This window comes from Pseudophryne corroboree, chromosome 10 (genome assembly GCF_028390025.1).
Source record: "Pseudophryne corroboree isolate aPseCor3 chromosome 10, aPseCor3.hap2, whole genome shotgun sequence".
In the NCBI taxonomy this organism is placed as follows: Eukaryota; Metazoa; Chordata; class Amphibia; order Anura; family Myobatrachidae; genus Pseudophryne; species Pseudophryne corroboree.
This window is the reverse complement of record NC_086453.1, coordinates 266289513-266314772: the sequence shown is the minus strand read 5'-3', so window position 1 is coordinate 266314772 and position 25260 is coordinate 266289513.

Here is a 25260-nt window from a genome sequence, read left to right as displayed (position 1 = left end):
AGCTACCTCATTGCGCCTCTTTTTTTCTTTGCGTCATGTGCTGTTTGGGGAGTATTTTTTTGAAGGGCCATCCTGCGTGACACTGCAGTGCCACTCCTAGATGGGCCAGGTGTTTGTGTCGGTCACTTGGGTCGCTTAGCTTCGTCACACAGCTACCTCGGTGCAAATTTTAGGACTAAAAATAATATTGTGAGGTGTGAGGTGTTCAGAATAGACTGAAAATTAGTGGAAATTATGGTTATTGAGGTTAATAATACTATGGGATCAAAATGACCCCCAAATTCTATGATTTAAGCTGTTTTTTAGGGTTTTTTGAAAAAAACACCCGAATCCAAAACACACCCGAATCCGACAAAAAAATTTCGGTGAGGTTTTGCCAAAACGCGTTCGAACCCAAAACACGGCCGCGGAACCGAACCCAAAACCAAAACACAAAACCCGAAAAATTTCCGGTGCACATCACTAATGTGCATAGAGCTCGCCTATCCCTATCGCCCCTGTGTAATTTAGCTAGAGTATTGTGATGCTCCTGCAGCTTTGCCCTGCTTTATGTAAAACTTGCGTGCACACTTCTATTGAATGTGAAAGTTTAGTACAGTACAATAGATACAAAAATAAAAAAAATAATAAAGTGTCTGGAAAAAATTAACATGCATCCGCACTTTGGGAATCGAACTCGGGACTCTAAGTATGGCAAGCGGCACAATTCACCACTTGGACACATCGCCTAATAACAACTGTATAAGCTCATGTGTAAATGTACTGTAAGCAGTGAGCCCTTCCCATTGGTTTTTAAGTAGGGGACTTGGATGCTCATATTGGACACATGATCATACTGTATCCTTATCGGATGGACCATACTGTAGTTTGTAACACGTTCTACAGTACTGTATATCATGATGTGCGTCTATATAAACTACAGTATTGCTTATTGTGTCTGAGTCTGTATACACTAACACGGCAAAGGACAAGTGTTTTAACACGTTCGTTTGCATCTCTATAAACTTTTTTTCTCTTTACTCTCTCCATCTGACCATTGGTCTGTGTGTACAGTATCCAGTACGTACATACGTCACTGACCATTTGTAAGAGCTTGTAGATCAATCTGCCGCTATTCACTCTAAATTACTGGATTAGTGGAGCATTAGCCACCCAATGGTGGAGATGTGTATTGCATGCTGAGTATGTAGTCGTGCCTCAACTCGCCTGTCCGTGATTAAACTCAGCAACCTAAGCTATCGCCTAGCCGTGATTAAACCTCCGTCTAGGCGCAGAAACAGCCAAGATAACGGAGGACCCATCTGTATTTTTTTTTTTTTTGTCACGTGGTTAGCATGCAGCGGGAGTGTAGCTGGGGACGTGTTGAACTGGACAGTTCCTGGATAAACAGCCTCAGCCATAGTGTCCAGTCTGGAAGCAATCCAGCATCTTTCTTTGTCTCCTGCATATGTCTATTGTCTACCACTTAAATACATTCAGTGTTTCTTGTTCTAACAACACAAGCCAATATAGGGAATCAGTGTACACCGTTCCCCCTGCATACAGGGCCTTCTTAACAGCACTGCAGACCCTGGGCAAGGTAATGCACCGGGACCGCTACCCACCCATTCACAGGAACCAACTAAAAAATAAATTGCTATGCCTCTCCTGTGGTCCTGTGCTGTCTTTCCACATGTTTCCATAAAATTAATGTCTCTCAGCACTCTGATTAGTGGATAGCTCCAGCCACCCACCAGTCAGCATGCTGAGAGCCATTCACTGTCTGACTGCAGGCTGGAAGGCAGGTGGAGAATGCTTCCTCACCACTGTGTGTGACCACCACCTGCCCCTGGTTGAAGAGCACAAGAATTGTGGTGCTCTGGGAAGCTGACCAGTGTGCCTATGCATTAAGATGGCCCTGCCTCCATGACATTGGCTGGTATAAGCATGTGCATAGTAGGAACTCCTAATTGCCCAAATGTTCCCATGCATGCACACACAGCAGTCATGCATTATGTACACAATGGTAGGGGGTTTAATTATCACTACATCCTGGTGCTGCACAGTGTATCTAGCTCCTGCAGCATTTGCTACACTTGTTCTGCACATGCTCTGCCCTCTTCCTCCCTTTACCATCACTAACAAACCTACCTGCCTTTTCATGTTAGTCCCCTGAAAGTGTGACCAATCTAAATAAACCCTTTGACCACTAGCCCAGAAACTACCAAGCCCAGATTTGAAGAAAAGATAGTGATAGAAAAAACAACAAATAAGCTATTCCAACAATATTTTGTGCATGTTTTTCCTGCTATGATGCTACTAATTTTAACCACTGTTCCTGTTATTTCTCATTAGGCTGGTGAGGCTTCTGTAGTCTGATGAGTGCGGGTAGAATTGGACATTGCAATGTTCCACAGGCCTGGTCCAGAGAAGCGATAAGAACACTTATGAATTTCAATTCAATGATACTGTCAATTTCTTTCTTAGGTTTTTCTTTTGTTTTTTGCATGCGTCTGTTCTTTTGGGTGTGGGAAAGTGGATATTTTAAGTCACATACAGTATTGTACAAAAGTTTTAGGTTTTAGGCAGGTGCTGTAAAGTAAGAATGCTCTCAAAAATAGAAGTGTTAATAGTTTATTTTTATCAATTAACAAAATGAAAAGCGAATGAACAAAAGAGAAATCTAAATCAAATCAATATTTGGTCTGACCACCCTTTGCCTTCAAAACAACATAACTTCTAGGTACACTTGCACACAGTTTTTGATGGAATCGGCAGGAAGGTTGTTCCACACATCTTGGAGAATTAACCACAGATCTTCTGTGGATGTAGGCTTGCTCAAATCCTTCTGTCTCTTCACTTAAACCAGACAGACTTGATGATGTTGAGATCAGGGCTCTGTGGGGTCCATAACATCACTTACATGACTCCTTGTTGTTTTTTACACTGAAGATATTTCTCAATGACATTGGCTGTATGTTTGGGGTCGTCGTCCTGCTGCAGAATAAATTTAGAGCAAATCAGATGCTTCCCTAATGGTACTGCATGATGGATAAGTACCTGCCGGGCTGGGATGGAAATGCTGGCGGTCAGAATACCGATCACGGCATCCCCCATGTTCAAAATCCTGACAGGGAAAGAAAAGTATACTTACCTTCCCCCAATGCCCCTCTAACCCTTCCTACCCTACCCACAGCCTATATGTAACCTCCCCCCCCCCCGCAGTCTAAACCTAGCCCTCCCCAGTGGCGCCTAAACCAAAGCCCCTTCCCGCAGCCTAAACCTTACCCTCCATCCCTCGCAAGCTAACCCTAAACCTTCCCCCGTGGTGCCTAGGCCTAACTGTAACCCTCCCCATGCAGCCTAAACCTAACACACACACACACACTTACCCCTCCGGCAGCCCGGCATATGCTTGAGCGGGATTTCAGCATTCAGGATACCGGCATTGGGCTTGTGAACCTTGTTAGGATGCTGGCACTGGCATTCTGATCAGTGTCGGGATTCTGACCTCTGCATTTTGACGCCCAGGATCCCGAACGCCGGGATCCTGACCGTCTCCTGTACCTGCCTGTATCTCTCAGCATTGACACCATTAATCCTGACTAAATGCCAAACTCCCTTTGCTTTGCAGAAATAGAACCCCAAACTTGAAAGGAACCTCAACCATGCTTCACTGTTGCCTGCAGACACTCATTACAGTACTGCCCTCCAGCCCTTCAGCTAACAATCTGCCTTCTGTTACGGCCAAATAGTTACAATTTTTACTCATCAGTCCAGAGCACCTGCTGCCAGTTTTCTGCAATCGCTTGGCCTTTTTTCCACATCAAAGGTATGGCTTTTTGGCAGCAATTCTTCTATGAAGACCACTTCTGGATAGACTTCTCCGAACCGTAGATGGGTGCACCCGAGTCCCACTGATTTCTGCCAGTTCTGAGCTGATGGCACTGCTGGACATCTTCTGATTTCATAGGGATGCAAGTATGATGTGTCTTTTATTGGATACAGAGGTCCTTGGCTGACCACTGCGTCTACGGCCCTCAATGTTGCCCATTTCTTTGTGCTTCAATGCTGAGAAATACAGGCAGGTACTTATCCATCATGCAATACCATAAGTGAACCATGTGATTGGCTCCAAATTTATTCTGCAGCAGGACAACGAGCCCAAACATAAAGCCAATGTCATTAAGAATTATCTTCAGTGTAAAGAAGAAAAAGGAGCCCAGGAAGTGATGATATGGCCCCCACAGAGCCCTGATCTGAACATCATCGAGTATGTATGGGATTACATGAAGAGACAGGAGGTCTCTGGTTAGTTCTCCAAGATGTGTGGAACAACCTCCCTGCCGAGTTCCTTCAAAAACTGTGTGCAACTGTACCTAGAAGAATTGATGCTGTTTTGAAGTCAAAAGGTAGTCACACCAAATAGTGATTGGATTTAGACTTCTCTTCTGTTCATTCACTTTGCATTTTGTTAATTGATAAAAATAAACTAATAACACTTCTATTTTTGAAAGCATTCTTACTTTGTAGCAATTTTTCCACACCTACCTAAAACTTTTGCACAGTACAGAAAGCTAGCCAGTATACAAACAAAACATTGTTAAATAAACAACAACAAAGGGAAGGACCAGCAACAAAGTCCTGCATGCTGGTGGAACACAATCTAATTATTCAAATAAAGAGTTAAAACTGGCAAAATATCCTTTGCATTATGCAACATTAAGGTCTACAATACAAAGATGCATTAAACCAGTAACCAGCATCAACGGGAACACTTCTATATGGCTTCATTTACCTTGTGTGAACCACAAACTAATATGCAAAATTCAGAACTTTAGTGAGAACAGAAGAATAAATGACGCACAATGAGAAACTGCTCATAATACATGAATTTCCATAGTCTAGAAGGGATAAGAGCCTAGTACAGCTAGCTGTATTATTATCACAGCCCAGCAAATCAGCACAAGCTTTTTTTTAGCGAAAGATTTATATTAATGTAAACCATTTTGTATTATTGTCATACATTTTAGAGGCTGGCTTGTATTATCACAATCTGGGCAACAATAAATCCCAGGAGTGAAGGTTTTTAGAGTTCACCGGGGTGACATAAATGAAATAAATATACACACTTAAACTGTACCTTATGACAATGGTAATCCAGAATATTGAAAGCATCAAAACAGGCTGACAATCACCCCGACCACCAGTCTATTATGTAGTGTACAATGAGAATGGACAAATGAACAAAAATGGGGGATACTTATTAGAGATGAGCAGGTTCGGTTTCTCGGAATCCGAACCCGCCCGAACTTCATGTTTTTTTACACGGGTCCGAGCGACTTGGATCTTCCCGCCTTGCTCGGTTAACCCGAGCGCGCCCGAACGTCATCATCCCGCTGTCGGATTCTCGCGAGGCTCGGATTCTATCGCGAGACTCGGATTCTATATAAGGAGCCGCGCGTCGCCGCCATTTTCACACGTGCATTGAGATTCATAGAGAGAGGACGTGGCTGGCGTCCTCTCCGTTTATAGAGAAGAGAGTGAGACAGTAGAGAGAGACACAGAAGTAATTTTGGGGAGCATTAGGAGGAGTACTAGACTAGTTACTTGCTGAAGTGATAGATAGTGTGACTGTATTATCTGACTTGTGGGGGAGACACTGACAGTGGGGAGCAGTTAGAGTCTGAGAGCAGGACTCAGGAGTACATATAACGTACAGTGCACACTTTTACTGCCAGAGTGCCACACTGCCATTGTGACCACACTGACCACCAGTATAATATACTAGGTGCTTCATCGCGCCCTACGGGCGCTCTTCACACCGTCGCAAGGGGCTACGCCCCCTTAACCCTTGCATGCCTTTCTGGGGTTTAATATTTGTATTATATGGAGTATTACCTGCATTCCTTTGTTAGTGGTTAAATATTGCACAATGAAAGGGCGTGCGATGGTGAAGGAGGCACAGCCCCTTGCGACGGCGTGAACAGCACCTGCAGGGCACGATGTACAGAATGTAGCGGGTGCGGGGGGGACTGCGGATGGTGTCTGTAGATGCTGCGGGTGGAGGGGAGGCAGAAGTGGGGGTGGGGCCCGGATGGGGAAGGTTCGGGAGGTGCTGCGCGTGGGGGAGGGGCAGAGGAGTGGGGGATGCAGATGGGGGAGGGGTCCGGAGGCACCGCAGGTGGGGGAGGGGCAGGGGTGCCACGTGTGGGAGAGGGGCAGGTGTGGGGATGTTGTGGATGGGTGAAGGGTTCCGGAGGTGCTGTGGGATGGGAAGGGACGGGTGTGCCGGGGGTTGGGTAGGGGACCGCAGGCACCATGGGTAGGGTAGGGCAGGTACGGGTGTTGCGGCAGATGGGAAAGGAGGTCCGGAGGTGTTGCAGGTGGTGGAAGGGCAGGTGCAGGGGTGCCATTGGTGGGGGAGGGGTGGGTGAGGGGGGGACCGCTGATGGAGGAGGGTGTCTGCAGATGCTGCGGGTGGAGGGGGGCAGGTGTGGGTTGAGACGTATAAGGGGGGTGAATGGTGGAAGGGGCCTGGAGGTGCTGTGGGTGGTGAAGGGGTGGAGGAGTGGGAGCCACGGGTGGTGTAGGGGGTCTGGAGGCACAGCATGTGGGGGAGGGGTGGAGTGCCGCATGTGGTGGAGGGGAAGGTGCGGAGGTGTGGTGCATTGGGGTGAGGTCTGGAGGCGCTGCGGGTACTGTACATGCCATAAAAGGTAGTTGGAGGGTATGCAGTAACAGGGCCAGGACAGGGGTGACAGGGTCAGTACAGGGTTGACGGGGCCAGGACAGGGGTGACGGTGCCAGGACAGGGGTGACGGGGCCAGGACAGGGGTGACAGGGCCAGGACAGAAATGATAGGGACAGGATAGGGGTGACAGGGCCAGGGTAGGGGCGGCAGGACCAGGACAGGGGTGACGGGGCCAGTATAGGGTTGACAGGGCAAGCACAGGGGTGACAGGGCCAGGATAGGGGTAACAGGGCCAGCATAAGGGTGACAGGGCCAGGATAAGGGTGAAAGGGCCAGAATAAGGGTGGCAGGGCAAGGCCAGGGACATGACAGAACACAGGGCACGGGAGAGATTGGTATTAGGGACAAAACAGTGGTGACAGACAGATGTGTCTTACCGGAGTCACTGCTGCTGGCTGCTGCTGTTCCATTCCAACCTGTTGGGATCTGCTGCTGCTGGAGACTTGGCATGGCTGACTCTCTCAGGCTGGAGTCCTGCTTTCTCTGCCAGTCCGCATCCCTCCCCCCCTCCTCAGTCACACACCGCAGACCTCGCGCAGCTGCCGGGCACTGTGGTAAGGTGAGACTGGAAATGACTGGTTAGCCCCCAGGAGATGCTGCGGCTGGAGGGAGGAGGGGGTCATAGCATGCACGTAGCGGACCTCACGGCTTCCGGGCACTGTGGTAAGGGGAGACTGGGAGTGACTGGTTAGCTCCCAGGAGACGCTGCGGCTGGAGGGAGGAGTGGGTCAGAGCCTGCAAGCAGCTCGGATTTCTGCAGCGCTACCCGCCAGCTAAAGTGTGTGAATGAGCTGGGCGCACTCCACTGCGGGTGGCAGCGCTGCAGCTAGCGGTGGGGTTGCCGGGGCTGGAGATAACAGAGGCAGTATGGAACCTGCACAGCGGCAGGTGCCTCACTAAACTGCAGCTAAGAAGCATGGAGTGTGTCAGAAAGTGACGCTCCTCCGCACCAGAGAGACCCTGCTGAGTATGCCGATGTGGGGGGTCAAGCACACAGTGAGCCGGTGCCCGTCTGTCTGTATGACATACCCCTCACACACCCCCATACCTCCCAAATGTCCCGATTTTCGCGGGACAGTCCCATTTTTTGGGGTCTGTCCCGCTGTCCCACCCGCGGGTCGCAGTGTCCTGCGGTGGGGGGGGGGGAGGGGCAGTTGGAAAGCTCCTGTACTCGCTGTTCTGCTTAGCAGAGCAGCGGTGAATAGTGGAGACAGAGGGAGAGGGGGCATCAGGGGGTACGGATTAATGGGGGGGTTCCAGCAGCAGAGCCGGATTAAGGGGGGGGGGGGCGGGGGATACGTACCGTTGGCCCCACAGTTTTAGAGCCCCCCCCGGCTGGAGTAGCTCTGTCCCAGCTCAGAAGCTCCCCCGTCCTGCCAGCAACAGCGGCAGCATTGTGCTACAGTCAGCACACGCTGCTGCATATTGGCAGGTCTGTGGTGTTGCAGGGAGGCAGCAGTCTCCCTGCTTTCTTCTCCCTGTGCGGGTGTGTAGGGGGGAGCGACCACCTCCTCTGGATTTAGCCCTAGCTGAGGGGCCAAAATCCCATACAAAAAATAAAAACAAAAAAATCGGAATTTGCATAAGGGGGCGTGGCCGCGTGGCCCGCGATTAGGCCACGCCCCCAACCCCCAGCAGGCACAGCAATGAGATAGGGCTCCCCTGTCACAAGTGCCCTGGGCCCCCCGGACTCATAATCAGCCCCTGGGAGCATGCCAGCAGCTCACAGAGCGCTGGGCAAGCCCCCTCACTGACGAAAACGGGGCCCTCCCGTGAAGCCACGCCCCCTTTTCGCCGAGTGTGTTTCCCTCCTTCTGCCTGGAGAAAGCTCCTGCAGAAAGCTGGGAGGTCTGCACCCCTGCCTGTGACATGCCCAATGCCCATGCTATCTGCTTCTGCTCCTAGTCTCCTGTAGATTTGGCCAGATCTCTGTGACTCATTTGAATAACTCCGCCCACTGTTGTGACTCCGCCCAGCGTTAGCAAATGAATCCCAAGGTCACAGAATAGGGCTATTATATAGGAGATATTGTGATTGTCTGCTTAGGAGTACTACTTGCAAGTTGCTGATAGTGTGACCAGTGACCTGACCACCACCAGTTTAATAATCACCACCAGTTTAATATATATATATATATATATATATATATAATTGTATATAATATATATATAATATTGTATACCACCTACCCGTGTTTTTTTTTTTTTTCTTTCTTCTTTATACATACTACTATAGTAGCTTACTGTAGCAGTCTGCGGTGCTGCTGAGCTGACAGTGTCCAGCAGGTCCGTCATCAGTCATTACATAATAAATATATCTACCTGTCCGGCTGCAGTACTAGTGTGATATAATATATATTGATTTCATCTCATTATCATCCAGTCTATATTAGCAGCAGACACAGTATGGTAGTCCACGGCTGTAGCTACCTCTGTGTCGGCAGTCGCTCGTCCATCCATAATTGTATACCACCTACCCGTGGTTTTTTTTTTTTTTCTTCTTTATACATACTACTATAGTAGCTTACTGTAGCAGTCTGCGGTGCTGCTGAGCTGACAGTGTCCAGCAGGTCCGTCATCAGTCATTACATAATAAATATATCTACCTGTCCGGCTGCAGTACTAGTGTGATATAATATATATTGATTTCATCTCATTATCATCCAGTCTATATTAGCAGCAGACACAGTACGGTAGTCCATGGCTGTAGCTACCTCTGTGTCGGCAGTCGCTCGTCCATCCATAATTGTATACCACCTACCCGTGTTTTTTTTTTTTTTTTTTTTTTTTTTATACATACTACTATAGTAGCTTACTGTAGCAGTCTGCGGTGCTGCTGAGCTGACAGTGTCCAGCAGGTCCGTCATCAGTCATTACATAATAAATATATCTACCTGTCCGGCTGCAGTACTAGTGTGATATAATATATATTGATTTCATCTCATTATCATCCAGTCTATATTAGCAGCAGACACAGTACGGTAGTCCACGGCTGTAGCTACCTCTGTGTCGGCAGTCGCTCGTCCATCCATAAGTATACTAGTATCCATCCATCTCCATTGTTTACCTGAGGTGCCTTTTAGTTGTGCCTATTAAAATATGGAGAACAAAAATGTTGAGGTTCCAAAATTAGGGAAAGATCAAGATCCACTTCCACCTCGTGCTGAAGCTGCTGCCACTAGTCATGGCCGAGACGATGAAATGCCAGCAACGTCATCTGCCAAGGCCGATGCCCAATGTCATAGTACAGAGCATGTAAAATCCAAAACACCAAATATCAGTAAAAAAAAGGACTCCAAAATCTAAAATAAAATTGTCGGAGGAGAAGCGTAAACTTGCCAATATGCCATTTACCACACGGAGTGGCAAGGAACGGCTGAGGCCCTGGCCTATGTTCATGGCTAGTGGTTCAGCTTCACATGAGGATGGAAGCACTCAGCCTCTCGCTAGAAAAATGAAAAGACTCAAGCTGGCAAAAGCACCGCAAAGAACTGTGCGTTCTTCGAAATCCCAAATCCACAAGGAGAGTCCAATTGTGTCGGTTGCGATGCCTGACCTTCCCAACACTGGACGTGAAGAGCATGCGCCTTCCACCATTTGCACGCCCCCTGCAAGTGCTGGAAGGAGCACCCGCAGTCCAGTTCCTGATAGTCAGATTGAAGATGTCAGTGTTGAAGTACACCAGGATGAGGAGGATATGGGTGTTGCTGGCGCTGGGGAGGAAATTGACAAGGAGGATTCTGATGGTGAGGTGGTTTGTTTAAGTCAGGCACCCGGGGAGACACCTGTTGTCCGTGGGAGGAATATGGCCGTTGACATGCCTGGTGAAAATACCAAATAAATCAGCTCTTCGGTGTGGAAGTATTTCAACAGAAATGCGGACAACATTTGTCAAGCCGTGTGTTGCCTTTGTCAAGCTGTAATAAGTAGGGGTAAGGACGTTAACCACCTCGGAACATCCTCCCTTATACGTCACCTGCAGCGCATTCATAATAAGTCAGTGACAAGTTCAAAAACTTTGGGCGACAGCGGAAGCAGTCCACTGACCAGTAAATCCCTTCCTCTTGTAACCAAGCTCACGCAAACCACCCCACCAACTCCCTCAGTGTCAATTTCCTCCTTCCCCAGGAATGCCAATAGTCCTGCAGGCCATGTCACTGGCAATTCTGACGATTCCTCTCCTGCCTGGGATTCCTCCGATGCATCCTTGCGTGTAACGCCTACTGCTGCTGGCGCTGCTGTTGTTGCTGCTGGGAGTCGATGGTCATCCCAGAGGGGAAATCGTAAGACCACTTTTACTACTTCCACCAAGCAATTGACTGTCCAACAGTCCTTTGCGAGGAAGATGAAATATCACAGCAGTCATCCTGCTGCAAAGCGGATAACTGAGGCCTTGGCATCCTGGGTGAGAAACGTGGTTCTGGTATCCATCATTACTGCAGAGCCAACTAGAGACTTGTTGGAGGTACTGTGTCCCCCGGTACCAAATACCATCTAGGTTCCATTTCTCTAGGCAGGCGATACCGAAAATGTACACAGACCTCAGAAAAAGAGTCACCAGTGTCCTAAAAAATGCAGCTGTACCCAATGTCCACTTAACCACGGACATGTGGACAAGTGGAGCAGGGCAGGGTCAGGACTATATGACTGTGACAGCCCACTGGGTAGATGTATGGACTCCTGCCGCAAGAACAGCAGCGGCGGCACCAGTAGCAGCATCTCGCAAACGCCAACTCTTTCCTAGGCAGGCTACGCTTTGTATCACCGGTTTCCAGAATACGCACACAGCTGAAAACCTCTTACGGCAACTGAGGAAGATCATCGCGGAATGGCTTACCCCAATTGGACTCTCCTGTGGATTTGTGGCATCGGACAACGCCAGCAATATTGTGTGTGCATTAAATCTGGGCAAATTCCAGCACGTCCCATGTTTTGCACATACCTTGAATTTGGTGGTGCAGAATTTTTTAAAAAACGACAGGGGCGTGCAAGAGATGCTGTCGGTGGCCAGAAGAATTGCGGGACACTTTCGGCGTACAGGCACCACGTACAGAAGGCTGGAGCAACACCAAAAACGCCTGAACCTGCCCTGCCATCATCTGAAGCAAGAAGTGGTAACGAGGTGGAATTCAACCCTATATATGCTTCAGAGGTTGGAGGAGCAGCAAAAGGCCATTCAAGCCTATACAATTCAGCACGATATAGGAGGTGGAATGCACCTGTCTCAAGCGCAGTGGAGAATGATTTCAACGTTGTGCAAGGTTCTGCTGCCCTTTGAACTTGCCACACATGAAGTCAGTTCAGACACTGCCAGCCTGAGTCAGGTCATTCCCCTCATCAGGCTTTTGCAGAAGAAGCTGGAGACATTGAAGGAGGAGCTAAAAGGGAGCGATTCCGCTAGGCATGTGGATGGAGCCCTTAATTCGCTTAACAAGGATTCACGGGTGGTCAATCTGTTGAAATCAGAGCACTACATTTTGGCCACCGTGCTCGATCCTAGATTTAAAACCTACCTTGGATCTCTCTTTCCGGCAGACACAAGTCTGCTGGGGTTCAAAGACCTGCTGGTGAGAAAATTGTCAAGTCAAGCGGAACGCGACCTGTCAACATCTCCTCCTTCACATTCTCCCGCAACTGGGGGTGCGAGGAAAAGGCTCAGAATTCCGAGCCCACCCGCTGGCGGTGATGCAGGGCAGTCTGGAGTGACTGCTGATGCTGACATCTGGTCCGGACTGAAGGACCTGTCAACGATTACGGACATGTCGTCTACTGTCACTGCATATGATTCTCTCCCCATTGAAAGAATGGTGGAGGATTATATGAGTGACCGCATCCAAGTAGGCACGTCACACAGTCCGTACTTATACTGGCAGGAAAAAGAGGCAATTTGGAGGCCCTTGCACAAACTGGCTTTATTCTACCTAAGTTGCCCTCCCACAAGTGTGTACTCCGAAAGAGTGTTTAGTGCCGCCGCTCACCTTGTCAGCAATCGGCGTACGAGGTTACTTCCAGAAAATGTGGAGAAGATGATGTTCATTAAAATGAATTATAATCAATTCCTCCGTGGAGACATTGACCAGCAGCAATTGCCTCCACAAAGTACACAGGGAGCTGAGATGGTGGATTCCAGTGGGGACGAATTGATAATCTGTGAGGAGGGGGATGTACACGGTGATATATCGGAGGATGATGATGAGGTGGACATCTTGCCTCTGTAGAGCCAGTTTGTGCAAGGAGAGATTAATTGCTTCTTTTTTGGTGGGGGTCCAAACCAACCCGTCATTTCAGTCACAGTCGTGTGGCAGACCCTGTCACTGAAATGATGGGTTGGTTAAAGTGTGCATGTCCTGTTTATACAACATAAGGGTGGGTGGGAGGGCCCAAGGACAATTCCATCTTGCACCTCTTTTTTCTTTAATTTTTCTTTGCGTCATGTGCTGTTTGGGGAGTGTTTTTTGGAAGGGCCATCCTGCGTGACACTGCAGTGCCACTCCTAGATGGGCCAGGTGTTTGTGTCGGCCACTAGGGTCGCTTATCTTACTCACACAGCTACCTCATTGCGCCTCTTTTTTTCTTTGCGTCATGTGCTGTTTGGGGAGTGTTTTTTGGAAGGGCCATCCTGCGTGACACTGCAGTGCCACTCCTAGATGGGCCCGGTGTTTGTGTCGGCCACTAGGGTCGCTTATCTTACTCACACAGCTACCTCATTGCGCCTCTTTTTTTCTTTGCGTCATGTGCTGTTTGGGGAGTGTTTTTTGGAAGGGCCATCCTGCGTGACACTGCAGTGCCACTCCTAGATGGGCCAGGTGTTTGTGTCGGCCACTAGGGTCGCTTATCTTACTCACACAGCTACCTCATTGCGCCTCTTTTTTTCTTTGCGTCATGTGCTGTTTGGGGAGTGTTTTTTGGAAGGGCCATCCTGCGTGACACTGCAGTGCCACTCCTAGATGGGCCAGGTGTTTGTGTCGGCCACTAGGGTCGCTTATCTTACTCACACAGCTACCTCATTGCGCCTCTTTTTTTCTTTGCGTCATGTGCTGTTTGGGGAGTGTTTTTTGGAAGGGCCATCCTGCGTGACACTGCAGTGCCACTCCTAGATGGGCCCGGTGTTTGTGTCGGCCACTAGGGTCGCTTAGCTTACTCACACAGCTACCTCATTGCGCCTCTTTTTTTCTTTGCGTCATGTGCTGTTTGGGGAGTGTTTTTTGGAAGGGCCATCCTGCGTGACACTGCAGTGCCACTCCTAGATGGGCCCGGTGTTTGTGTCGGCCACTAGGGTCGCTTATCTTACTCACACAGCTACCTCATTGCGCCTCTTTTTTTCTTTGCGTCATGTGCTGTTTGGGGAGGGTTTTTTGGAAGGGCCATCCTGCGTGACACTGCAGTGCCACTCCTAGATGGGCCAGGTGTTTGTGTCGGCCACTAGGGTCGCTTATCTTACTCACACAGCTACCTCATTGCGCCTCTTTTTTTCTTTGCGTCATGTGCTGTTTGGGGAGTGTTTTTTGGAAGGGCCATCCTGCGTGACACTGCAGTGCCACTCCTAGATGGGCCAGGTGTTTGTGTCGGCCACTAGGGTCGCTTAGCTTAGTCATCCAGCGACCTCGGTGCAAATTTTAGGACTAAAAATAATATTGTGAGGTGTGAGGTATTCAGAATAGACTGAAAATGAGTGGAAATTATGGTTTTTGAGGTTAATAATACTTTGGGATCAAAATGACCCCCAAATTCTATGATTTAAGCTGTTTTTTAGTGTTTTTTGAAAAAAACACCCGAATCCAAAACACACCCGAATCCGACAAAAAAAATTCGGTGAGGTTTTGCCAAAACGCGGTCGAACCCAAAACACGGCCGCGGAACCGAACCCAAAACCAAAACCCGAAAAATTTCAAGTGCACATCTCTACTTATATACTGTAAGTAAAGGTGGACACACCTTCACAGAATAGCTGCATGCGACTGAAGTAGATATAAAGGAGGATCAATTCCAGTTTCTGTTCCCTTATACACAAGGGCATAGCAAGAACATTGTGGGCCCCATAGCAACATTTTGAAAGGGCCCCTGCCCCCAGTGCTTCTATAGGGACACTTTTTTCCACTGATTTCATTTCTTTCCCTAATATTGCCCTAGTTTATTTTATGCACCATACAGTAATAGTGCCCTGGTTCATAGTATGCCCCATAGTAGTGCCATAGTTCACAGTATACAACATAGTGCCACCAGTTATATAGTGCCACATTATATTTCCCCACAATTCACAGTATACCACATTGTGGTGCTGCCAGTGCACATTATGCCACACACTACCTCCAGTGCACATTATGCCACACACTGCCTCCAGTGCACATTATACCACACACTGCCTCCAGTGCACATTATACCACATGGTGCCTCCAGTCTACATTATACCACATGGTGCCTCCAATCCACATTATACCACACGGTGCCTCCAGTTCACATTATACCACACAGGGAGCAGGTCCAACTAGCTCTTACCTGAAGGGATACTTCCTAATGCAGAGCATTCCAACTTGGGTGATCTTCTTAATTTATACCTCTTTCCCACTAGCTAAATTTACCTGTGTTTTTGCACGGCTCGCGCATCTACATGGGTTTTTAATAAGTGGAAACGGCTCAACACGGGTTGAGTGACCCTGGAATCCTACCCAGGTAGCTTCCTGGGTTGAACACGGTAATGACCTGGGTAATTGTGCAGTGGAAACGGTCATTACCCGTGTTTTCAGACCAGAGTAATGCTCTGAGACCCTGATTGGTGCTTCTGGGGCACAGGAAAATTATGTCATCCCTGGGAGACATGCTGGGTGCATGCAGCCATCACAGCAGCTTCTAAACGTAGAGTTAAGATGCTGGTAGACATGCTGGGCACAGCTATTGCAGCAGCTTGCACAAATACACTCCACAGGGTACATGCAGGCATTGAAGCAGCTTGCAAACAAACAGACACTCTGAAGTCACGCTGGGCAAATGCAGATATTTATTGCAGCAGCTTCCAAACAGACACTATACAGCAGTAGAAACTCCAGCACAGCAACATGGCTACCCATAGCTGGTCAGACACAGAGATAAAAGAGCTGCTTAATATATTCAGGGAGAGGAATAAATTAGAAGGCAGGTGAGTGGAACAGTTAAGGATGCTGTCGTGTATAAGAACATATCCCTTATGCTGGCTGAAAGAGGCATCCAAAAAACCCAGCAACGTTAACAAATTGAAGGCACTACGCAAACAAGTTACTAAAGTACACGACCATAACTGCAAGAAAAGTGGCGCTGGATGGATCGAATGGGCATATTATGACCAATGCTGTAGTGTCTTCGGCAAAACTGCGCTAACAAATCCCATAGCACTATCGTCATCCAGCTGTGCTAGTCGCCAGATGTCAGTAGAGGAGGACCGTGAGGAAACACAGCACAGCCTTCCCAGCTCACAATGCAGCCCATCATCCCCGCTGCTTATATCGGACAGCAGTTTCGGACAGCAGTTTCGAAGAATCAACCGCCAACGTTGATTCCATCAGCACAACTATTGAGGACGTACCAGAGTCTCAGGCGGAGACGTCGCAATCCCCCAAGACCATGACTTTGCGCTCAAATAGTAAGTATTAACATTTACAAACATTTTTATTTACGTACATACAAACCACCGTACAGCAGGGGTGTAAAAACTCCAGGCCCTCCAGCTTATGTAGAACTATACATACCAGCATGCTTTCCCACAGTTGCAGCAGTCCCTATACAACATCTATGTAAAGGCATGCTGAGATGTGTAGTTCCACAACAGCTGGAGGTCTGCGAGTTTAACACTCCAGCCATACAGGCTCATTTCTCAACAAGTTTTAGCTATTTCAGTCAAATTGAGGGTGCTCTAGTCAATACTGTGGTTTTGCCTTGTCAATGATCGGCGCATAGAAATGTTGCAGAGTGTAGCTAGTGTGCAGGTGGGAGAAGGCCACAAACACGTATATGCTACCACTGCTATTTTTATATATAATCATTGCTGATTAAAAAAATTTTTCGGGTGGCCGCCGGTCAGCTTACCGACGACGGGATCCCGGCAGCATACCGACGCCGGGATCCCGGCGGGGAGGGGCGAGTGCAGCAAGCCCCTTGCGGGCTTTCTGTGCTCGCCATGCTGCGGGCACGGGTTCTATTCCCACTCTATGGGTGTCGTCACTGTCGTGGACACCCACGAGTGGAAATAGTCCCTGTTGGTCGGCATGCTGACCATCGGGATAGTGAGGGGTCGGGATGGTGGAGGAGGTCATGTGACTGTCGGTCTCCCGACCGCCGGTCACATGAATACCACCCTTTTTTTTCATCACCTTCACAGTCTATAATGTTCCACAGCAGAAAAAGAAACTGAACAAAACAGAACAAACGGTCAGAGCAATGATGTCCATTATCGTGGAGCACCTGCAAGAGGCGGAAAGTGAGCTAAATTCCCAGGAAGATGCACGAATTGAGAGATATCTTGCGTCCAAAAAGGAAATGCATCAATCATTTATGATGCAGTTAATGGCCATGCATGATAGGCAGATGTCATTTTTTGAGTGCACGTTTGCACGTACTCTAGGGAATACCACACAAGCACAACAGCAAGACACAACCTACCCATAGCACCCATATGGTCCATACAACTATGAGCCTCCCTCAAATCCCACAACACAAATCCCGCAATATTCAGAATATCGGGTGTATAGACATTACAATTGCCTTAAATAAGGCCAGCTGTTGATAAAAATGTTTGTGTGTTAAGGTTTCTGTTTGCATTTTTCTATGTTATATTGTTACCTCAAAGATGTGCGGCAGTGGGATCCAAATATTGGGGTTACCCTGATACCTAGAAAGCCAAACGTGAGGGGATTTTTACAGAGTGTTCTGTTTGCACTTTACTCTTTTCTAATGTTACCTCAAGGATTTGCGGCAGTGGGATCCAAATATTGGGGTTACCCTGATACCTGCCAAACATTGGGGCAGGAGTCTTCAACCTGTGGACATCTAGCTTTTGTGGAAATACATAGCAAGGCATGCTGGGACATGTAGTGTTCTGTTTGCACTTCCATATTTTATATAGTTACCTCAGAAAATGTGTGGCAACTGTTTAAAAGCAAACATATACAACTAATAACTTATGAACAATTTTTATAACTGAGAAATTGTAGAAAACAAAGTAAACACAAAACTGTTTGCACACAAAAACTTGTCTGTCTTCTCTATCTACTGCAACATTGAGGGAAGATTGGCTGCAATGGTGGCCCTGTTGCACTCGCCACCTATGTCATGCCCCCCCACCAAGCCTGATGCATCATGTACAGTGATCCCCGCCCCATGATCATGCACATTCCACTCGGGGAGAAAGTTTTCCTTTTGTATCTCACATATGTTATGGAGAATGCAGCAGGCTGCTACTATATGTGGCATGATTTTCAAGTCCACATCATTCCTCTTCATGAGGCGGCGCCAGCGTCCTTTTAAACGCCCAAACACATTCTTTACTGCCATATGGGCCAAACTAAGGGCATGGGTGTGTGATATCTGTTTGGGAGATAACTGAACATGCTGGATGTAGCTCTTCATCAGCCAGCGCTGTAACGGGTATGCTGCATCACCAATGAGGTGGACCGGGATGTCCACACAATCTACAATCACCAATTTTTGTTAATAAAATATTATTATTCCAGGGGTAAAACATGAATATTGGTTAAATTTGGTAAATAATCTTACCTCTCTAGGGAAAATCCACCCACTGAGCTTGTCCTCAGCAATATTGTAAAGATCGGAGTTGGCGAGAACCCTCGCATCATGTGACCGTCCGGGCCACCCTATGAAGACATCTGTGAAACTAAAAATAAAGGTTTATTACAGTTTATGCATCATCAAAAAAAAAAACAAGCCTATTTCAAACACAATAATAAAACAATGCTTACCAGTATTTGTGGTCCACTACGGCTTGCAGGACAATGGAATGGACCCTTACAATTATAGTAGTCTGCTGGGTTGTCACGGGGTAGCGATGATGGGGATGTGGGTCCCATCTATGACACCAGCACACTGTGAGTTGCCACGCTTCTTAAATCCTTCTATAGTCTCATCTAGCCGCTGTCTTTGTGGCAAGGAAATAAAGCGATGGTACTGGGTATTCAGCAATGCCCACGTGATCTGGTAGACAATATTGCAGACCGTGCCAATCCCTACTCAAATAAACAGGAAATTGTGCGATATTCTCCAGGGGTAGCACACCACCAGAGAGCAGTCGCTAATCTCCTGCTCGGCTCCATGGGCTTTCGGAACCTGGTGGTCTGCTTGGTGATTGTGGGGGACAGTAGTTCCAAAATATAGTGAAATGTAGCACGGAACATCCTGAAATGTGCCATCCACTGCTCCTCCTGATAAGCTAAAATGGTCTGCATTAATGCTTCTCCATCATGGGCAAACGCAGGATTTACCGTGCGGGTTTTTTTATATATATATATATATATATATATATATATATATATATATATATATATATTCACAAACACAGACTGCACATACATAACACAACATACTTTAAAACAAACAAATACAGTGCACTGCACAGTGCACACATACCCGGAAGCTGCAGCAGCTCTCACTCACTGACAGATGCTGTAGGGAGACTGCTGGCAAGAGCTCCCTGCAGCAGTATCAAACACGATCGCGGCTTTTCTTGAGACGGAGATACAGCTGTCTTCGTCTCTAAAAAGCTAATTCAGTCCATTAGGAAGGGGGGGGGGGTTTCTGTGCAACCAGAAACCCCCCCTGCATGTGCTACTGTCCATGTCTGCTATCTCTCACCCACATTCTTCGGCTTGGTGTAGAGCTCATTCCTATGCATAGGTGTGCGCAGGGGGGGTGCCTGGTGCGCACAGGCACCCCCTAATGTCTGGCACCCCGATCTCACATGCCTGATGCAGCGATCGCCGAGCAGGCTGATTACTGTCCCCTCTGCGCTGCACCCTGTCAGGACTGCATTACTGACTGGACGCCTGGGTTAATCAAGGATGCCACCGCCCACCCGCCACATGCCCACCTCTCTCCTTCTATGCTATGCCAACGCCAAACACTGATGAGGAACAGCATGCAGCCAGCATTCCTCTTAGGAAGACAAATTCAATGCTGGCAGGCGGCCGGCAGCAGCATTGACGCGTCACTCATTTTTCCAGCAGCAGCAGTACTAGTCTGCGACTGTCAGTGTCAGTGAGTGACTGACTTGTAAGTAAGCTGCTGCATCTTGCAGGGGAAAGAGAGGGGCAGCCAGACCAGTCTGAAGAGGAGCAGAGTAATTGCAGTGAGTGCCATCAGGGGTGTTTGTTTGGTGCACACCACAACATCTGACAATGTATCTGCTTTATTAGGATTGGAACAAGGGTGGATATTTTATATTATGATGACCGTAAATAGATGGTGCTAGACACGCCCAAAAGGCGGTGCTAGACACACCCCTCCGACGGTGCACCCCCTAATAAAATGTGCTGCGCACGCCTATGTTCCTATGAGAGAAGTAACTGTGGCTGATATCAGCACTCTCCTCCTTTTCAAATAGTTGCGTCGAGAACTATCCCTCTCCGCAAAGAATTGTGCCCTCCACCTCCAGCAGTAGGTAGCACAAGGTGAGAAGCTGCAGAAAGCGGTTCTGAAGCAGATATAAGCAGAAAAAAACTGCAACAGTCTGCGACTCCATGCTAGACACAGCTGCTACTGCATCAGTCTCCATTGCTGTGATGCTGTGAGCAGGCCCCACCCCTCCCTTTCGTTCCTTTTCGTGACTTCATCTTGATGAGACAGTAAAAAGTAAATTTTTAATGACATCAATAGGCTTTTACAGAGCTTACCCAGGTTAAGTGGAAACAAATCCGACCCAGGAATAACCCGTGTCGAAGTGCAGTGGAAACGGTGAGGCTGACACGGGTTGTAGCCAGGTTAAAAAATCCCGGATCAGACTCGGTACTCAGGTGGAAAAGGGGTATAAGGCACACTCTCCCTATCCAGAACCTCCAATATTTTAAACATAAAAAATTGTACAAATTAGGAAAGGGGGAGTGGCCATGGGTAAAGGGGCATGGCCACTCCCCTTTTTCTATACTTTCAATGGAAGTTTGGAGAGCCGTAAATCGGTACAGGCCATAAAAAAAATTATCTGTACCTGCTAAAAAGGTACAGTTGGAGGGGGTGCCTATCTGGAACAGTCCTAATCTTGGAGCTCAATTCCGGCCCCCCAGCTTCACCAAGGCATAAACAAAGTAAAGACTACTTAGGACAGTGCTGGGCTTACCGATTGGCTCAGCTGTGCCTGTGAGGGTGACAGGATTGTGGGAGAGTAATCATATAAGTGTGGAGCATTACTGAGAGGGAAAGACCACCACTGATGACTCCCCATGTGCAGGCCTAGACAATGGTCCAGATCCTATTTCTTAGCAGGGAATTTTGGGAACTTGGTAGACAACTATGTGTGCCCCATGGCAACGGCATCCCTTGCGCCCACTATAACTCTACCCATGCTTACAATACACACTCAATTACTTGAAGTCATTAGGGGCTAACTCTACACTTTATTTAAAAATGGGTGACATTTAAATGATTAAAATGATAAAATGATTAAAGAGTAGTCTAGTGGAACACCTGTGCTATTAAATGTGTCATATTTATGTGTTCCTAAATACTGTATTATATATATTGTAAATGTTGATTTACTTACAGGACTAAAAGCAACACTTTAAAAATACATTCAATACACTTTAAAATGGAGCCGCTGCGGCCGCTGTAATCCTTAGCCTACATACTTTTTACACAGTTTGCGTACAAAGCCCCGTACCGTGTACGCACTTTGCGAACAAACGCCGTGATGGTCGTACAAAGTACACGCGGTGCGTACACACACAAAGACACGCCGTGAGCACTTTGCAGCTACACGTGTGACTAGATTACACTTATATAACACTAGCAGGGAAAGAGAGGCATGACACCAATTTGTATTTCAAAGACTATGTTGGGATCTGACCCACCAATGGTTCTTTACTAGCAGGGGGTTACAATAATAACAATACAATACAATACAATAAGAAAATGGCTACAGTCAATGGTAAATACGTTTGGTTTCACCTGCGCTTCCCGGTCCGGTCCTCAGTCATCAAGGTAGATGACCTTCAGAGATTGAGAGAGTGACCTGGCCTGCAGCTGGCTATTTATACATTTGTCCAAAACCTAACACAATGGAAACTGTAATCTCTTTGTCCATTGGACACAGGGATGGTCATTTACAGTACAGGAGAGGTCATAGGTCAGTTTGAATAGGTGGGCGATGTCTGGTCCAGGTTCAGTTGCAGATGTTATCCTCTGGGTTCCCGCCGCATATCAAGTGTACAGTAAATACAGTTAATATTTATATTCTGCTCCTGCGCATAACTATTCTCAGGAGCGTGCGATCTTCTGCAAACTAACACCGGAATATTGCTCTTAAAATACCCTACAGCTGGATACCAAACACCACCTTATAACCCAGTTCTGTCCCCTCCTATCCTGTAAAGGTGAATCCCTTTGTTCTTATACCATTTAAACAAGTGTAACTCGCTGGTGTGGTGCAGGGAGACTATGTGTCCATTGTACACTATTTGGATTAAATATGTAATGTGTTTTTATGGCTTTTCCATGCGATTACAAACACTACCGTAATTACTCATACCACGTGCTAATACGCAGGACCGCGGGAGCGACCATACGCAAATTGCGAATATGCGCACGCACGGTAGAACAAGTACGCGCACGTAGGCCATCTGTGTGTAGTTTGTACGTGACGTGTGTGCTGCAATATTTTTCGACTTCGACAGTCCACCCTTTGGCAGTCATCAATAACTGCCACTAACTAATCAATAAACAGAAAAATATTACCTATACAATATATACAAGTTTGGATGATCGATGGTGAGTGGTAAGTGGGAAATGGGTAACCTAGTGGGATAGTAAAAAGCATGTATGTATGAATCAATGTCTGAGGGGCATGTATCATCGTGCCGTATATGTTCTAAATAAGCTTTGAGGTATTGCGAAGTATACATTAAATCCTTCTCATCCCGTATTAAGGGTCTGTAAATGGGCAAACAAACACTACCGAGCTCTTTTCGGCTTCTTATTCCAACAAATGGGGAGCACATTTAGTTGATGATACATGGAGGGGGAACATATGTGGATGCTACTATATGCGTATAACACCTGTCGGCTATGTGTGCCATTAACTGGAGGTTGCAGAGATGAAGAGAAGACACATATATAAAAATACATTCACATAAACGTTGGGTAGGGCTGACGTCTTTTCTGGTTGGATGTTTCTGGGTAAGGGGGAAACAGAAAAATAGTGAAAGAAACAGGCCATGAAATTAATTTGCAATCCTTATCATAACACTGTCTCTATGGATGGATCATAAATCAAATCTGCTGCTGTAACAGCGCCCTCGCTCCTTAGACTCATCAAATTTGTGCTGTGCTTGCGCAGCGTTAGAATTCGAACACACCTAAATATCAGACCAATAATTATGACGACTCCCAGGATACGAAGGAGAAACTTCCCCACACTCATAATAACATTCTGTGCCCACTCTCCTAACCCTGAGAACCATTTGCGTGGGTTCAACCATGAGACCCAGCCGGTCAGTTCATTACCTACAGTTGCTAAGGTAAGGTTGTGCTTCCTCCTGAACTCCCACTTCAACTGTAAGATCTCGTTCATCTTCTGATCGATGATCTCCGTGGGGTCGTCAGTGCTGTTCGTAATATATGTACAGCACTTCACAACATATTGAGTTGCCAGGGTAACACAGTACCCACCTGTCACGGCTGTGACATAATTAAGAACCATCCTGTGCTGGATCAGTTCCTTCTTGTAGGCTTGTAACTCCCTTCCTGTATACCTGAAGGTGTCATCATACATCTCGGTGATATTGTCTATCAAGTTCGCTAGCGCATGGATGTACCTATAATTTATAGTTCCTCTGGCAGTACGTGTGATATCTAATGCGAGAAGGAACTGAATCCCGGTGGATTCATGGATCAAATCAGAGGCTGCGTGCTCTGCCCTATCTATGAGGTGTCTCTTGATGATGTGTTCATAGGGAGTATGAGAATAAGGAGTCTGAGCGCTGCGGTGAACGTCTTTCATTTTGTCGTGGGTTATGGTCATGACCTCTGGTAGTACTCTCCCAATATAACACAATCCCTCAGAGCTCGGAGTAAGCCACTTGTACGCTTTCCTCCCACATATGAAATAGGCATCGTCTGGGAGAACATAGGGGACAAAATGTAACATCACCATATTGCAAACTTTCCATCTAAAGAAACCAATCCCTAGTTCTATCATTTGCTCAGTACAAGTATCGGCTGGATGATATGGGCACAATACCCTGACGATACTTTTCCAACCCACATGGTCTTGCTTCCACGTGTATACCGGTACCAAAAATACTTTCCACTGTTGGCTAACTTGCGTACAAGTTCAGAGTCGATAGGAATCCTATCAGCTCTGTGTGAAAAGGTCATTGTCTGGTATTTCCACGTAACTTCCCAATTTCCTGGTTTTCGGTAATTGGAAATATTAAAACACAACAGGGACCTATCTACGTTGTACTGGTGGAGCTTCAAGCTAGGGGGCCTAGATAAATTGAATTTCTTGTCCACTAGTCTCCCACCCCGTAATTCGAGTACCTCATTTATTGCTGAAGGGTATGGTACTAATCCTGACTTACTCTGTCCTTGAGGTACTTGTGAGCACACCCAACATTCTGTCTGGTTTAAGACCTTACCCACTAATGAGTGGTAATCACTCAATGGATGTCGGTCCATGTTGATATTAATGTTGGACTGACATCTCTGGATGCACCCGTCTTCGACTATGTTCTCACAATTTTTACAAATACAATATTCATCAGACAATAACCCTTCACCTTGCCTCCGAGCTCCATGACTACCAGAGCGCTTACTGATACCAGCCTTTACTCGAGTGATGTGCTGCTCCTGAGATCCTACAAATTTGTACTCGCCATCAGAACCCATTCCAGATCCTTGCTCGACTTCTCTGGGACCCTCACCAAAACAAATTGTCCTGATCAAAAACAGAATTACTGGCAGAACCCGAAACGCAGTCTCTTGTGATAGATCCATTTCGTTAGGGGAAAGAAGGAAAATAAGAAGGAGAAAAGAAAGGAAAATGCAGGGGGGTGAAAAAAGAAAATGGTGCGACAACCGTCCTTTATCTTGTTGCTCTCCGCGCTCAGGTGCCGTTCAACAGTCCTGCCTCTCAACTTTCCCGGAACAAACACTCTAGTGATATGAGGTTCTTTTCACCTTGCTCTTTGTAACGAGTTTTCTCCGGGTCAGCGACCTTCCTGCAGTGGGACGAGTGGACCCAAGTCTCTCTTTCTGCGACCTTTAATGCTGTAGTGCTGGTTAACAAGACTTGGTATGGTCCTTCCCACCTGTCAATGAGGCAACCTGAGCGTAGAA